The following is a 17,166-nucleotide window of genomic DNA, read 5'->3' as shown; positions in this document are numbered from 1 at the left end:
TCCCAGGACTCATAAGCTCCATTCAAGTCAAGTTGTTGTCCTTTCAATCTTAGTTGTGGAGGGCACAGCTCAGCTCCAGGTCCAGTCGCCCTTGTTAGTTGCAAGGGGCACAGCCCACCATCTCTTGTGGGAGTTGAACCGGCAACCTTATAGTTGAGAGCTGGTGCTCCAACCAACTGAGCCATCTGGCCACCCAGGAGCTCAGCGGCAGCTCATTGACTTCATTCTAGTTGCACAGGGTGCAGCTCGCTGGCCCATGTGGGACTCTAACCAGCAGCCCTGTTGCCCAGAGCTCACGGCTCTAACCAACTGAGCCACCTGTCCGCCCCTTTCATCTTTATTTTTAATGATCACATTTATTCCACTTATAGGAGCAATCAAAGAGATAAAACCCTCCCCCTTTGGGGGAGAACAGCACAGATAAGAAGCCCAGAAATAGGAATTGTTTTCTGAGGAGCAAAATGTCAAATTATATAGGAGATTAGCTTTGGGAATTGCAGGAAGGATTATCATTATGGCCTGAAGCAACTAGCTACATCTCTAGAATTCTGATGGCTGAGAAAGGCAGAATAAAGTTTGGGAAGTGGTTGAACATAGTTTGTTCTCTGAAAAATGCTAGAGCATGAAATGAGTAAAAGAAAAGATTTTAAAGCTTTTTGACTCTTGCAACAACAAAAAACCAAAAATTTAATCTTTATAATTTCATGGTATTGAAATTTCATTAGAATTAATTTTTTTAATTACACAATTGCTCCAGCTCCAGATGTGTGCACTAGTGTGAATCAAATATTGCCTGTCATTTAGATTACAATTCTCCCTTTCATAGCTCCCCAACCCCCAGCAAGGGTATGGATGGCTACAATTAAAACCACTGCACTACATGGTTTCACAGGGGAATTCTACCAAGTCTTTAAAGAGAAGATAACCACAGGGTTGTTTAAACTGTTACATACTAGAGAAAAAGAAGGAAAATTTCCAAAATCTTTTAAAAATAGCACAAGACTGATGCCAAACCAGTAAAGACTTCACTAAATATATAGAGAGTATCTCACTAATTAACATAAATGCAAAAAGTCCAAATACAATATTAGTAAATAGAATATTAAAATTTTAATATATTAAAATTAATGTATCATGACGATGTGGGGTTTAGTCCAGGAATTCAAGGATGGTTCAACATATTGAGCTCTACTATCCTAACCCAGAACTTCCTCTTCTGGTAGTAGTGGACTAGGTAATTTAGAACAATTCTCTCCATGAATAAGAATTAAAAAGTTAGACAAAGCATGACAAAAATATTTTTTTAAGCATCAAAGAGTTAACAAGATAGGGATCAATTACTGGATGAAATCTGGGAGAGGTTGGAAATGCAGCTGGATGAGCAAAGCACTTGGGGTCACTTTTTCCAGAAACATTTACTAAGAGTCTAAGGTGTACTTTGGGCAGGGATGGGGGACAAAAGATGGAATCCGCCTACAGTAGGGACTCTGGTAAACCACTCCATCTCAGTCTTCAGATAAAATCCAAAACCAGTGGGGGAATGAATTGATTTCTCAATATATAGTGTTGGAACATCTGAGTAGCCACTGGAAAAACAAAGTTGGATCCACACTTCATACTGCATAGGAGGATAAATTCCAACTGGGTTAAAGTTTGAGATGAGAAAAAGAAATGAAACCATGAAAGTAATAGAAGAAAATGGGAGAGAATTCTGTTATAACTCCAAAAAGAGTAAGGCCTTTCTCATGATATAACAAAATCGAAAACCCACTAAAAAGAAATTAATAAAAATGGCTACACAAAAAATTCTGCAAGGCAAATAACAAAGTCAAAAGGCAAATGACAGACTTGGAAAAATATTTTCAACTAATATCACAGGCAAAGGATTAATTTACCTAATATTTAAAGAGCTCCTACAAATTGATGAAAAAAAATTAACAACCCAAGAGAAGAATGAGCAAAAGATATAAACAGATGGTCCACAGAAAGGAAAAATGGCTTTTATTATAAAAAGCTGCTCAACCCAAGTCATATGATAAATGCAAATTAAACCACATTGAGATATCATTTTTCACCCATTATACTAGTAAAAATCCAAAAATTTGATATCTGTGGGCCAGAAAGTAAGCATTCTAATACATTGCTGGTAGGAAGGTAAATTGACACCCCATATCAAAGGCAATTTGTCAGTATTTATCAAAATTACAAATGGATATACCCTCTGATCCAGTAATCCCACTTCCAGATATCCTTACACATGTGCACAATGACATTCATACAAGATTATCCATTATAATTATGTAATGGCCAAATATTAGAAACAGCTAAATGTTCAACAACAAAGGATTGGTTAAATTATGGTACCTCCATATGTTGGAATATTATACAGATGTAAAAAGAGAATATGAAATCTCCTAATGTATTTTATGGAAAGTTCAGCAAGATATGTTCTAACAGGGCTGGCCCGGTGGCTCAGGTGTTTGGAGCGCTGTGCTCTTAACACCAAGCTCACCAGTTCGATTCCTACATGGGACAGTGAGCTGCATTCTCTACAGCTAAGATTGCGAACAAGGGTTCTCCCTGGAGCTGGGCTGCCGTGGCTGCCAGGAGCAGCCGTCGGACAACCCGGACAACCGACTGCCTCAGCCAGGGGGTAGCACAAGGTTCGTAACACCAGCATGGGCCAGGGAGCTGTACATTGCTGGTAGGAATGTACAACTAGACTGAGAAACAGTGTACAACTAGACTGAGAAACAATGCTTTAAGTGGAGTGGGGGCGGGAGGCTGAAGAAGGGGGAAAAAAAGATATATTCTAACAACAAAAAAAGGCAAGATTCAGAACAGTGTACTACCATTTGGGTAAACAAAAAGAGAGGGAAAAATAATGTGTATTCATAGTAGCTTGTATACACTTATAACTTTTCCAGAAAGATAAACAAGAAACTGAAAATAAGAATCACCTGTTGGGGAAACATTGGCATTTAAGGGAATGGAGAAAAGAGTGGGAGGGAGACTTTTACTACCTGCGTTTTTTGATGTTTGAACAATGCAGGTGTCTTATTTATTTACACTTCTGAGGTGTACTTTTCAGTGTCATAGCCAACTCTCTTAACCCACTATTAAAGCAGCAGATGAATTGTATTTCCCAGCAACTGGAAGAGACTGCCTTGAGCCAGACTCGCTTCTGGCCCAGGGCACTGATTTCTAATCACCAGCTGGGCTTGGGATGGGCCTGAGGTGCTATGAGACACAGTGGCACTAACAGGCCCCATGTAGATTGTGCCCCTAACGTTGACTTAAAATTTTTTTTTAATTGTGGAAAAATATGCATAATATAAAACCAACAATTTTAACCATTTTTAAGTATATAATGCAGTGGCATTAAATACATTCACAGTGTTGTGCAACCATCACCACCATCCAATTCCAGAACATTTTCATCATTTTCACACAGAAACTCTGTACTCATCACACAGTAATTTTCCATTCCTCCTTCTCGCCAGCCCCTGGAAACCTTATTCTGCTTTCTGTCTCTATGAATTTACCTTATATAAGAGGAATCGTACAGGATTTGTCCTTTTGTGTCTCGCCTATTTTATTTAGCATGGTATTTTGAAGGTTCATCCATGTTGTAGCATATACTAGAATTTCATTCTTTTTGTGGTTGAATAATATTCCATTGTGTGAATATACCACATTTTATTTATTAATTTATCTGTCAATGGCTACTTGGGTTGTTTCCACTTTTTAGTGGTTGTGGATAATGCTGCTATGAACGTTGGTGTCCAAGTATCTGTTTGAGTTCCTGCTTTCAGTATATTTAGGAATATGCACATATACCTGAGAGTGGAATTGCCCTAATTTTGGCTTTTAACTAAGTGAGCTAACCAGAGCCAACACTCCTCAGAGGTTAAGGACTGCATGTTAAGAACCTTGACGGTGAGGAAAATCAGGAAGAAAGTTAAAGTACAAACCACTAAACAGTGTCGGACAGCCAACCACCATCTATACATAAATATATCACAACCAAAACAGTGAATTAGGAATGTGAGGCCACCAAATGGCCACAGGCTTTAATATCTCCTCTTTGTTTCCACATGTGACCCATGGTTGTGTTTGTATCTTACGTCAGTCTTCATTCTAGGGTGGAAAGGATTTCAAGGAACTCCTGACACCCTCCCTCCCCACCATCCCCATAGGAAAGACAGATGGGTCTGCACCTTCCACTTGATCGCCCTAAATTGGAACGAGAGCAGTGCCTCTAATTATTACAGTTTTTTGGCACTCAACAAAGTGGCCTGTGGTGACATTAATGTATCGCTTGCTAATGAGAACTCTGAGAAAGCCTGCAAGCTTAGTAATTTGCTGATTGCCTTTCTATGACCTCCTCTGAGAGGCCTGTGGCCAGGGGCACCCTAAGTAGCATTCAAACTGTGCCAAGGCATCACTGAATTAGTGAAATGAGCACTCTGCCCTGCTCACTGCTCTGGCATCAGTTTTTACTCACCCTGGACAGTGGGTGAGTGGATGTTTCCAGCACAGCTCCCTCAGACATCTCAAACCCTCCCACAGTGGGTCACCTGAACACTCCCACTTTCAGATGCACACCTGGCCACCAAGAAGTGCCCGTTGGGAACATAGTTGCCCCACATGCACCCTGGGTGCCATTCACACATGGCTTGTGTGCCAGGAAGGTGAATGCAAAGATGGTAAGGGAGGGATAGTATATTTCTCCTCCGCCTAGAGGAGGAAAAAACACACTAGAATAGTGAACTCTCAGGAATGGGCGCGCTCTTTGAGGACGCTTAGTTCAACCCAGGGCAGACATTTTTGTTTGCCAATCTCTCTTCTCCTGCCAACATTGACCTGATTTCTCATGGGGAAAACCCTTCCCTGGTTCTGAGCCATGTGGTTTAGGTACAGTTAACCCTACCCCCAGCTTTTCAGTGTCATAGCCAACTCTCTTAACCCACTATTAAAGCAGCAGATGAATTGTATTTCCCAGCAACTGGAAGAGACTGCCCTGAGCCAGAGTCGCTTCTGGCCCAGGGCACTGATTTCTAATCACCAGCTGGGCTTGGGATGGGCCTGAGGTGCTATGAGACACAGTGGCACTAACAGGCCTTATGTAGATAGTTAATTAATTAATTAATTTTAAAAAATAAAGCTTTCAAAAAGTCCCAAGACAAATTACTTGTTAAATTGAATTATACAAGAGGTCAAAATCTCAAAATAGAAGATTTAGTGCCACCATTACAATAGCCCCTGTCTCATTACCAACCTCTGGATGCAGTGATTGGTTTAAAATAGATAGTTAGACCAAGCCAATAAGAAGCAAAGAAATATTTACTGGGGTTTCTGGAAAGTAAAATCCCCTTTCTTTGGGGGAAAATATGCCAATCAGGAAGAATGTAGCCTCGGGACTTTCTGGCAGCCATTTTGTCACCAGGAGGGAGAGCATGGCTGAGATGAAAACCAACGCTGAGGATGATGAGAAACCAACAGAGAGAAGCTGGGTCCTGGGCCCGTTGTTTGAGCCTAAGTCAAGCCCTATCTCTGGACTGCTCAGTTATGTGAGCCCATACATGACCTTTATCTTTTAAGCCAATTTGAGTTAGTTATTTGCAACATAAAGTTGTCCAGCTAATTCAAACCTTCATAATCATTGCCACAATAACTATAGCTCTTCCAGTGAGAAAACAATTGTTAACTGTTCCTGTGACGCATTGCTAGGTGTTCAGCGGAAGATAAGGGCAGGAGAATGTGAAGCATGGAAGGAGGAAGTTTGGCATCTGCCCCGAGGGAGTGGGACTCCCTGCTGAAAACCACTTCTTCATAAGGAGAGATACTGTGTCCCAGGTGATGGCATTAGGGCTACCCCTGTATCCCCTGAAAGAAGAGAAGTTCATCTCAGTCTGGTCTCCCCATATGATTCCCATTTCCTCTCTCTAAAGTGAGGATGACGGATTTGGTGAGCTTTGATGCCCATCTCGCTCTAGCATTCCACAGGTTCTTGTTTCTGTAGAAAGAGCACAGCCTTTGGAATTTCACATACCTGAGTTCAGATCCTGCCAGCATCCACTGACCAACTTCAATCAAGACACTTAGTATATCTGACCCTCAGTTTCCTCAGCTATAAAATGGGAATATTGATTTACCTTTCATACAGTGAATTTTGTGAGGATTAAATGAAATACTGCGTATCAAAGGTGCTAGCCCAGTGCCTGAAATGTAATATACACCTTACAAATATCAGCTCTCCCTACCCCATCCCACCGCCCTTCTCTATAAATAGAACAAGGGATTGACAACCTCCTGGCCAGGGGGCCAGGTCCGGCTCCTGCTTTTATAAATAAAGCTTTATTGAAACACAACTATGCTCCTTCATTTATACATTATCTATAGCTGTTTTCTAGCTACCAGAGGAGTGTTGAGAGAGGCAGACAGAGACTATATAGCCCACGCATCCTAAAATATTTACTCTCTGGCCCTTTAGAGAATAAGCTTGCTGCCTCTTGGCGTAGAACATAAGGCATGAGCTGGTATAAGGAAGTCAGTCACGAGTCAGCAGGAAGGGGAAATGTTAGGAAGTTATAAAAGAACTGCATGATGCCCTTTGAGCCTTTCATGCTGACCCGATGGTCATGTGACTCTTCATTCCCAGGGTGGCAGCCAGTCCCTGAAGGGAATGCCCTACAGCAGGGACAACTCCCAGTTGAAATAGTTGACGTTTGTGCAGGATTCAAACCTCCCCCAGCATTTGAGTAAAGGGGCCAAAAGGAAGGTTGTCTCCCTAGACATATCCCACACACACACACACACACACACACACACACACTGCTTCAAGGAAATTACTAGAGGTTTTTTTTTTTTTTAAGTACAAAAAAAAAAGGAAACATTACAATAGGTGTCCAGTTCCGTCCTGGTGTGAAGAAGAAACTACTTCCTTTGGGGCAGCATTTTCAGTGGGCATGGCATCTGGAAGGGATTCTCCACGCTGGGGTCATGAGCACTGCTTGATCATGGGATGGTCGGGTGGCCCCGGCACTGACCGTTTAGAATACCCACTGACTAGGGCAATTTATGGGTTTCTCTGCACACGTACCTGTCTGAGCAAATGACACGCTCCACAGATCTATCTGTTGCTTTTCTAGGTGACTCAACCCATGATAACTCAGACTATCCCTGCAAATTAAGTGCAGTTCGCACTCTTCTGAGCTTCTTGTCAGTCTCCATAGAATATACCATCACTAGTAACTTGGCTTCTTCAAGTAGATAACAGAAGGTATACATGCCACTGAACAATGTCTTGTTTTTCTTAGCAAGACATACCTTGTCAGGTGAGACCAGGGGCCTCCATCTGTTCTTGGCCCTGAGTAACAAAATACCTTTGGGCAGTTTTTTGTTTGTTTGGGTTTGGGGGAGCGGAGGGGGTAGCCTTTGCTCTGTGAGTAAAGCTCACCTCTGAGTATCCCATTTTCTTCCCAGAACTCAGGGCTGGAAACCACTCCCATCCCCAGCAGCCCACCTAACTGGAGAAACAGCTTTGATTAACCTGCTCTTTCACCTTCCCTCCTTTCTTTTCTTCCTGTCTCTGTTAGACACACACAAACTGTTGCTTATGACGACTCTGTTTTTCATGTGTTAACTCTTTTAATCCTTCTGACTGTCTTATGAAGTTGGTAATGCTATGATCCTTATTTTACAGATGAGGAAACTGAGGCACAAGTCGTTAAGTGACTTGTCCAAGGTTACATAGCTAGTAAAGGGCAAGGGGGCTAGTCAAGTTCAGGTTGCCTGGTTTGTAATCACTGTGCTTTAATGTTTCTCTAGAAGACACACACACACACACACACACACACACACACACTCACACATTCGCACATTCCTGGTCTTCACCGATCTGGACCCTCCTGCTGGAAGCAGGACATGCCCTGGGCTTCAGGCTTCAGTGAATCGCCTCTGCGAGGCTTCACCATGCCCTTTCCTGCTGGGCTGTGCCCCTACCCTGATGGCAAGTCCCTTTTGTGACTGTCACACAGTTTGCACTGTACTAACCTCGGCTACTCCAGGATCTGGGCGTGGCTGCTTTAACCCTTCAGTTTAGGAGCTGGTTACTGTAGCTCCTTGGGTGTGAGTTTTCTGTCAGTGACACCAGAGAGAATTTTGCTGGCATGGGACCACCCACCACCAGTCCTGACTCAGGAACCCAAATGGGAGAAAAGAAATGGCTGTAAGGAACCACTGTTCTTACTTCTAAACTAGGAACTTTCTGCACAAAAATGGAAGAGTTACACACCATGCCTTCAAACCTGGAAGGGACTTCAAATCATTGACTCCAACTTCGCTATTTTAAGGATGAGGAATTGAGATCTAGCGTGGCAATGCATTTTCCCAAGACACCCAGCTGGCTCACAGCAGCTATGCAAATCAAGTCCCAGTTCCTCTTCTTCCTCTTCTCTGTATCAAATGGTAAAATCCATCATTGTCAGGTGCAGCTGCCTGTAGTACCAAGTGAGGGCAGGCGTTTGCTCTGGCTTTCCTCACAACACCTTTTTCTTCTGAAAGATACGTTGACATGGGGCAATGACTGACATCTCTCATTTCAGTCACAGAATGTGAAAAACTGCAGGGCAGTGGCTCCCAGAGCATGGTACTCACGCCACAGGCGGGTGGTACGTGAGCTGTTTTCAGGAGGTGCCCATTTTTTTACTTTAAGAGTAATGTATTTATGTAACTGTGTACTAGGGAAGTTTGTAACTACTTAAGTTCTGACAATTAAGTTTGCGAACTTGTTGCAACGATGTTGCTAACCTTTTTTTGATATCAGAGGGATTATTCATTATGAATTTGTACCAACTGGACAAACAGTTAACCAAGTTTACTATTTGGAAGCGCTGAAAAGGCTGCATGAAAAAGTTAGAGGACCTGAACTTTTCACCAGCAATTCATGGCTCTTGCATCACAACAATGCACCAGCTCACACGGCACTGTCTGTGAGGGAGTTTTTAGCCAGTAAACAAATAACTGTATTGGAACACCCTCCCTACTCACCTGATCTGGCCCCCACTGACTTCTTTCTTTACCCAAAGAGAAAGGAAATATTGAAAAGAAGGCATTTTGATGACATTCAGGACATCAACGGTAATATGATGACAGCTCTGATGGCCTGGCCCTTCCAGAAAGAGTTCCAAAATTGCTTTGAAGGGTGGACTAGGTGCTGGCATCGGTGCATAGCTTCCCAAGGGGAGTACTTCGAAGGTGACCGTAGTGACATTCATCAGTGAGGTATGTAGCACTTTTTCTAGCGTAAGTTCGCAAACTTAATTGTCTGACCTTGTAGACACCAAATCTGTTCATATTTACTACACTCGTATAGGACTGTCTAGGAGGGGGCTTAGTAACTAAAAATATATTCAGTAAATAATAGCAGGGGTGATTTGTTGATTAGGAAAAAACCTACTATGCAGATGACTGAAGTTGGGAAATGCTGTTGTGGAGAATACCTACAATTTGGGAGGAAAGGCTTAAACCAGTAACTTGCCTAAAATAAAAAGACATACCCTCAGCCTTATTAATTACCAAAGAAATGCAAAATAAAACTAGAATGAGATAAAGAAAACCTATTTATTAATGAAAATATAATACATATAAAGAAGTTGGCTCTGTAAAAAAAAAAAAAAAAAGAACGAGACAATTTTTCACCTTTCAGATTGGTAAAGATTATAAAGTTTGTTCTCACGCTGGCAGCACAGATACTAAATTTAGAATGACACAGAGAGGATTGGCACGGTCTCTGGGCACAGATGACACGCAAATTAATGACAAAATCCATGAGGCTGTTGTGTGAGTAATCAAATTAGTATTTTTGAGAACAGGAACTCTTTTTTTGAGGAGAAAAAGAAGGAAATAGTGAGATCTATGAGATTGAGTAAAAAATTTGTCAAAAAATATTAAATATATATTTAAACTATGTCATGACTAATGTATAGATTTCCTAGCTTTTTCTACTAAAAAGACATAAATAATGACCAACTCAATAGAAATAAAACCGCTACTATCCTGATTGAGGTGTCTAAATGCCATTTCCTACTACAAGGAACCAGGGCTCTTTGGGAAAATATCTAATTTTATTTCTGAGACAGGAAATATACAAGATAAATCTGGAACACCTTGTCAAACAAAAAAGCAGGAAAGCTATCAAAGACCACTACATTGATATCAAAAGACTTTGAAAGCCAACTTGAAGAGGTTCCCACTGGCTAAAGATGGAACAAAGGTAATAATTACAGTGGAACAAAATACATAAATATGTTTAAATTCCTGAAATTATCATTATACTAAAAATAATTCAAAACAAAAGAAAGCCTCATTGGTTACCTTTCAAGGATTCATTACTTTAAAAAAATTGGAGATAAAGGTAAAGAATGAAGCATCTATCATGTGATTCCTTTATGAACTGTACTTCTGGGTAACCAAATAGTTGATGAGGGGAAGTTTCTCTTTATAGACATTTGCCAGCTACTAAACGAAGAAGGAATGATGGCATAACATCATTTGCAATTATCAGCAATGGCTACTTAACATCACAAGAAGATACATGGCCAGACATGATGGTATGATGTACCTTCTGAGGGAAGAACAAAACTCTACCTGTGAAGCAACCTTACCTCCTCCCCAAATTAAATCTGATCAAGCCTTTAAATCTAACCACCAATTCACAGGAAGGACATGGCAAAAGATACCACATACCATAAAGTTAGAATCAACAAAATACAGACTGTGGGAGACTCTATAGGACAAACTATCTAATTTCTTTAACAAATAAATTATGACAAAGGCGGGGATGAGGAGTAGGGCGAGAGACATGGAAGCTCGATGCCCCTCCCCCATACTTTGTAGTATGCATCTCTTCCAACTAGCTGTTCCAGTTGTAAAGCTGAGGGAAGAGAACAAAATACAGCTGCAGACACTATCTGAGCAGAAATTCCCTTCAAAAGTGATTGTCACGTGGAGTGACACGATGGATCCATGGAGTGTAAAAGGATCCGATATGTTTTTGTTAGTGTATAGAAACTGCCCCAATTAGCCAAAGCAATCTTGAAAAAGAAGAACAAATCTGGAAGCATCATACTTCCTGATTTCAAACTATATTACAAAGCTATGGTAATCAAAGCAGTATGGTACTGGTGTAGCAATAGACACATAGACCAATGGAAGAGAATTGAGAACCCAGAAATAAACTGTTGCAGGCAGGTCAACTAGTATTTGACAAGAGAGCCAAGAATACTCAATGGGGGAAATGCAGACATCTCTTCAAGATAGTATTTCCACTTCCTTTGGATATATACCCAGAAGTGGGATCACTGGATCATATGGTAGTTCTATTTTTAGTTTTTGATGAATATTGATACTATTTTCCATCGTGGCTGTACCAGTACCAATTTACATTCCTAACAGTGCACAAGGGTTCCGTTTTCTCTACATCTTACCAATATTTTTTATCTCTTATCTTTTTGATAATACACATTCTAACAGGTATGAGGTGATATCTCATTTTGGTTTTGATTTGCATTTCCCTGATGCTTAGTGAGCACTTTTTCATATACCTATTGGTCATTCAAATATCTTCTTTGGAAGATATGGTCCTCTGCCCATTTTTTATTGGATTATTTGTTGTGTTGCTATTGAGTTGTATGAGGTTCTCATATATTTTGGATATTAACCCCTTATCAGATATGTGATTTGCAAATATTTTCTTCCATTCTGTAGGTTGCCTTCTCATTTTGTTGATTTTTTTCTTTTTGGTGCAGAAGCTTTTTAGTCTGATGTAGTCCCACTTATTTATGTTTGCTTTTGTTGCTTGTGCTTTTGGTATCATATCCAAAAAACTGTTGCCAAGACCAGTGTCAAGGAGTTTTATCCCTATTTTCTTCCAGGAGTTTTATGGTTTCAGGTCTTACGTGTAAGCTTTTAATCCATTTAACTTTTGTGAGTAGTGTCAGATAGAGATCCAATTTCATTTTTATGCGTGTGATGATGGTTTTCCCAACACCATTTAAATGTTCTCACCAAGAAAAAAGTGGTAACTATGTAAAATGATGGGTGTGTTAACGAACCCTATTGTGGTAATGATTTCTGAATATATACGTGTATCAACTCATCATGTTGTATACTTTAAACTTATAGAATGTTATATATCACTTATGTCTCATTAAATCTGAAGGGAAAAAAAGAAGGAAGTTGGACGTTTCTCTCACTCCATGTATAAAAATTAACTCAAAATGGATCAAAGACCTAAATACAAGAGCTAAAACTATATAACTCTTAGAAGAAAACATCGGAGTAAATCTTCATGATCTTAGGTTAGACAATGATTTCTTAAATATGACACCAAAAGCAGAAGCAACCAGGTTAAAAGTAGATAAACTGGACTTCATCAAAATTCTAAATTTCTGTGCATCAAAGAACACTATCAAGAAAGTGGAAAGACAACCTACAGGATGCAAGAAATATTTAAAAATCATATATCTGATAAGGGCCTAGTATCCAGAGTATATAAAGAACTCTTACAACTTAACAATTAAAAGACAAATAATCCAACTAAAAATGAGCAAGAGATTTGAATAGACATTTCTCCAAAGAAGATATACAAATAGCCAATAAGCACATGAAAAGATGTTCAACATCGTTAATCATTAGGGAAATATAAATCAATCAAAGCCACAATGAGGTACCATTTGATATGCAGTAGGATGGCTATGATTGAAAAAATAATAAGTATTGGTGAGAATGTGGGGAAATTTGGAAGCTTCATAGCTTGCAGGTGGGAATGTAAAATGAGGCAGCCACTTCGGGAAACTGTTTGGCAGTTCCACAATAACTTAAACACAGAGTTCATCTGATCCATTTCTAGGTAAATACCAGAGAGAATTGAAAACATGCCCATGCAAAAACTTGTACATGACTATTCATAACAGAATTATTCATAATAGCCAAAAAGCAAAAACAACTCAAATGACCATCAACTGATGAATGAATAAACAAAATGTGGCATATCCATACAATAAAATATTATTCAGCCATACAAAGGAATGAAATACTGATACATGCTACAACACAGATGAACCTAGAGAACATTATTAAGTGAAAGAAGTCAGATGCAAAGGGCTACGTACTGTATAATTCCATTTATATTAAAGGTCCAGAAGAGGCAAATCCATAGAGACAGAAAGTTGATTAGTGGTTGCCTAGGGCTAGTGGGCTGGGGGAAATTGGGGAGGGACTGATAATGGGTATGAATTACTTTTGGGGGTGATAAAATTATTCTGGAAATAAATAATGGTGATGGTTATACAAGTGAGAAAATATACTAAAAACCACTGAATTGTACACTTTAAAGTGGCAAGATTTATGGCATGGGAATTTTATCTCAATAAAAAATCAAAACAAGGGGCGGCCTGTTAGCTCAGTTGGTTAGAGCACGATGCTTGTAACACCAGGGTTGCTGTTTTGATCCCCGCCTGGGCCAGTGTGAGCTGTGCCTTCCACAACTAGACTGAAACAACTACTTGACTTGGAGCTGATGGATCTGGGAAACACACACTTAAAATAAATAAAAGTTAAAAAAAAATCAAAACAAAATGAATAATGAATCTACACTAGAGTTACTAGAACTAATAAGTTTAGTGAGGTCTCAGGATACAAGGTCAATATACAAAAACCAACTGTAATCTTATATACCAGCAATGAACGATTAAAAAATAAAATTTAAAACAACTCCATTTACAGTAGCACCAAAAAAAATAAAATTCTTGGAAATTGAGCAAAAGATGTACAAACATATACACTGAAAATGTGAAGCATTGCTAAGGGAAATTAAAGAAGACCTTAATGAATGGGGAGATTCCATGTTTGTAGTTTGAAAGACTTAATATTGTTAAGATGGCAATTCTCCCCAAATTTATCTGCACATTCAAAGAAATCCCAATCAAAATCCAAACAGACTTTTCTGGAAAATTGGCAGGCTGATTTTAAAATTTATGTCAAAGGCAAAGGACCTGGAAATTACCAAAATAATTTTTTAAAAAGGACTGTTAAAGGACTTACATGATCTAAGACCTATAAAACTATGGTAATCGAGACAAGTGGTATTGCCATGAGAACAGACATATGCATCAATGGAATGGAATAGGATCTAGAAATAGATTCACACTTACATAATTAGTTGAATTTTTCACAAAGCTGCCAAAGTAATTTAGTGCTTCAACAACTGGATACCCACATGGAAAAAACTATCAAATGTCTAGAAAAGAACATAGGAGAAATCTTTGTGGCATTGGGTTAGGGAAAGATTTCTTAAACAGAATACAAAAAGTGAGAACTATTAAAAGCTTAATAAAATGGACTTCAGCAAAATAAAAAATGTTCACTGTTCAAAAGCTACGGAGAAGAAAATGAAAAGGCAAGCCACAGACTAGAAGAAAATCATTTACAAAACACATATCTGACAAAAGGCTTGAATAAAGCATATAAAGAGCTATTCAACTCAATTATAAGGCAAACATCCAATAAAAATGAACAAAAGATTTGTACAGATACTTCACAAAGAAGATATACAAATGGCCAATAAGCACCTGAAAAGATGTTATACACCACTAGTCATCAGGGAAATGCAAATTAAAACCACAATGAGATACCACTACATACCCTCTAAATGGTGTTATGAAATGAAAACTTAGTCCACACAAAGACAACCCAAATGTCCATCAACTGGAGCATGGATAAATAATAGGGATATATTCATAGTATGGAATGCTACTCAGCAATAAAAAGAAAAGAATTATGTAATCTTTACCAATGCTCCTATTTTCAGCAAACCATAATTTATTTATCTGCACGATGATAATAATACTTCTGTCACAGAACTATGATGAGGGATAAAAGTGATAACGTACATTAAAAGGCCTATTCTTGCCTTTGGGGGGAAGGCGATGGAAAGGAAGGAAATATAAATACACATAACATAGATGAAACTCAAAAACAGTATGCTAAGTTTCAGCACTCAGTCAAATACCAAAGACTACATTCATTCCTATAAAATTCTAGAAGAGGCGAAACCATAGTGACAGAAATTATGGGAAACTACGGTTGCTTGAGACTGGGAGTCAGGAAAAGGTATTGACTGCAAAAGGGCAGGAGGGAACTTTTTAGGGTGATGGAGCTATTTTATTATCTTGTTTATTGTGGAGATTACATGACTGTTTGCAATTACCAAAATTTATCCAACTGCATATTAAAAACCACTGAATTTATTGTGTTATATCTCAATAAAGCCAAAAATTAATAACATATTGATGTGAGGTCCCATTCCTGAGATTCAGAATGAATTGGTATTAGAGGAAGTTCAAGACTGGACAGCCTTAATAACTCCCAGGTTATTCTAATTTGTAGTCAGGAGAACTTTTGCATTTGAAGAAGCAAGCCTAGTGGAAAAGGTACTCAAAGGAAGGGACCTCTTTTTCTGTGTTCACACCTTCAGCACTCAAATTTGCAGGTCCCACCCTTGCCCAGTCCTTTCCGGGCTATGCTCCTTCTTCTGGCTGCACTATTTCCATTCTCCTCCCCAGTCCAAACTCCCAGCCCTTTCAGATAACCCTGAAGAAAGCCAGGGAGAAGGCAGTTCACACTGAAGTGTGAATGATTGATTGATAGTTAAAATTTGTGTTTCCATAGAGGCTGCTTGTTAATCTAAAGGCATTTTTTAAAAAGCAGAGCTCCTGGCAGCAGCATCACCTCAGAGATGTCTTTCCACTCTTCCTTTGGGTAAGGGTGGTCCTGCTTTAAAATGGCATGAAGTTAAGGCCTAAAGAGTCCAGGTAGAGTATACTCAGTCACTCATTCACCATTCATTCATTCATTCCTTCATTCACTCAGTAGACACATACTAGGCACTGACTCTGTTTGGCACCATGTTAGGAGCTGTGGCAGTTGGAGGAATAAGAGTTGCCAGCTGGCCGGAGCCAGGATTTCCTCAAAAAAGCCGTGGAATTAATTATAGTGTGGTGTGACCCGTGCTGAGACCAAGGCAAATCCCTCTGTAGATAAGCGTGCGTATCTGGATTTGGGGAAGGGAAGGCTTCAGAGAGCAAGTCATAGGCGAGAGAGGCTTGGACAGGCAAAAAGGACCTCACCAGGTAAAGGAGGAAATAGCATGGCAAAGGAAGACATAAGAGACCTAGGAGTGACGGGGAATGCTGAAGCACCTTGTGTGGCTGTATCAAAGAGGGCACAGGGAGGCTGGAGGGTGTCTTGGTGGAAAGAGCCAGAGGAGGAAAGCTGGAACGGACACAAGGAACTGCTGCACATAATTTATTCACGATATTGTCCCCGGAAGCAGGAGTGAGGGAGAGGGAAAGGGAGACAGACAAGCAGGGAACGCCAGTTGAGAGCTCATTTTGGATTGGTTACCACTGTGAATAACTGGGCTCATTCCTGTTGGAGACCACTGAGCATCAGAAACGCCCTTCAAAGACAGGCGCCTGGAGCACTTATTAACCAGCTCCCAATTTCACTGGCCATGAAATGCTCAGGGGATGTTAACTTCCCCCATAGAAACTTCCACCTGGGACACCCTTGAGAGCTTTGTGACTGAGAAAAATCCTACGGCAGAAAAGTGGAGAGTAGTAGGGGTTGGCACTTGATGTGAGACCCCGGCAACCCATGGAAACTGTCCACTGCAGCAGCAGCAGCAGCAGCAGCAGCAGAAATTCAAGATGACATGGGACATAAAACGCATCTGCTCAGAGGGTGACTCAGAGCAGGGGGCTGAATGGGTGCCACCAAGAGAAGAAATTCAGTAAATGAGGTTGGCAAAGTAGGCTGAGGTGAGAGGACCCATTGTGAAGATTCTGATATGCCAGGTTACAAAGTTGAAGCTTTATTTTCCTGGCCCTAGCACCTAATAGGTGCTCAACAGATATTTATTGAATGAATAAATGCTAATGACAGACGTGCCTGGGCCAAGTCCTTACAAAGCTACTGGACTTTAGAATCCAGCAGATTGACTGTGTGACCTCTGACCTCTTTGATTTTTATTTCTCTTTCTCTCTCTGAAGTGACAACAATAATACCTTCTTGACAGGGTTGTTCTGAGGAATTAGATGC

At 40.1% G+C, this 17,166-nt stretch overlaps 1 protein-coding gene and 1 non-coding gene across 2 annotated transcripts in view; one reads left to right on the top strand and one right to left on the bottom strand.

The window, feature by feature from the left end:
- Positions 1-17,166, bottom strand: part of LOC141568971 (uncharacterized) — a 29,498-nt gene that overhangs the window by 9,345 nt on the left and 2,987 nt on the right. Inside the window, exon 4 of the mRNA XM_074320419.1 lies at positions 14,220-14,305. The gene's annotated coding sequence lies outside the window, so the exon portion shown is untranslated. The remainder of the gene's footprint in view (positions 1-14,219; positions 14,306-17,166) is intronic.
- On the top strand, positions 9,735-9,841 carry LOC141569029 (U6 spliceosomal RNA). The gene has a single exon (XR_012492424.1). It is a non-coding gene; the product is annotated as a U6 spliceosomal RNA (small nuclear RNA).

This window comes from Rhinolophus sinicus, linkage group LG15 (genome assembly GCF_036562045.2).
Source record: "Rhinolophus sinicus isolate RSC01 linkage group LG15, ASM3656204v1, whole genome shotgun sequence".
Classification (NCBI taxonomy): Eukaryota; Metazoa; Chordata; class Mammalia; order Chiroptera; family Rhinolophidae; genus Rhinolophus; species Rhinolophus sinicus.
Note: the sequence above shows the minus strand (reverse complement) of the source record. Positions and strands in the feature narration are given on the sequence as shown.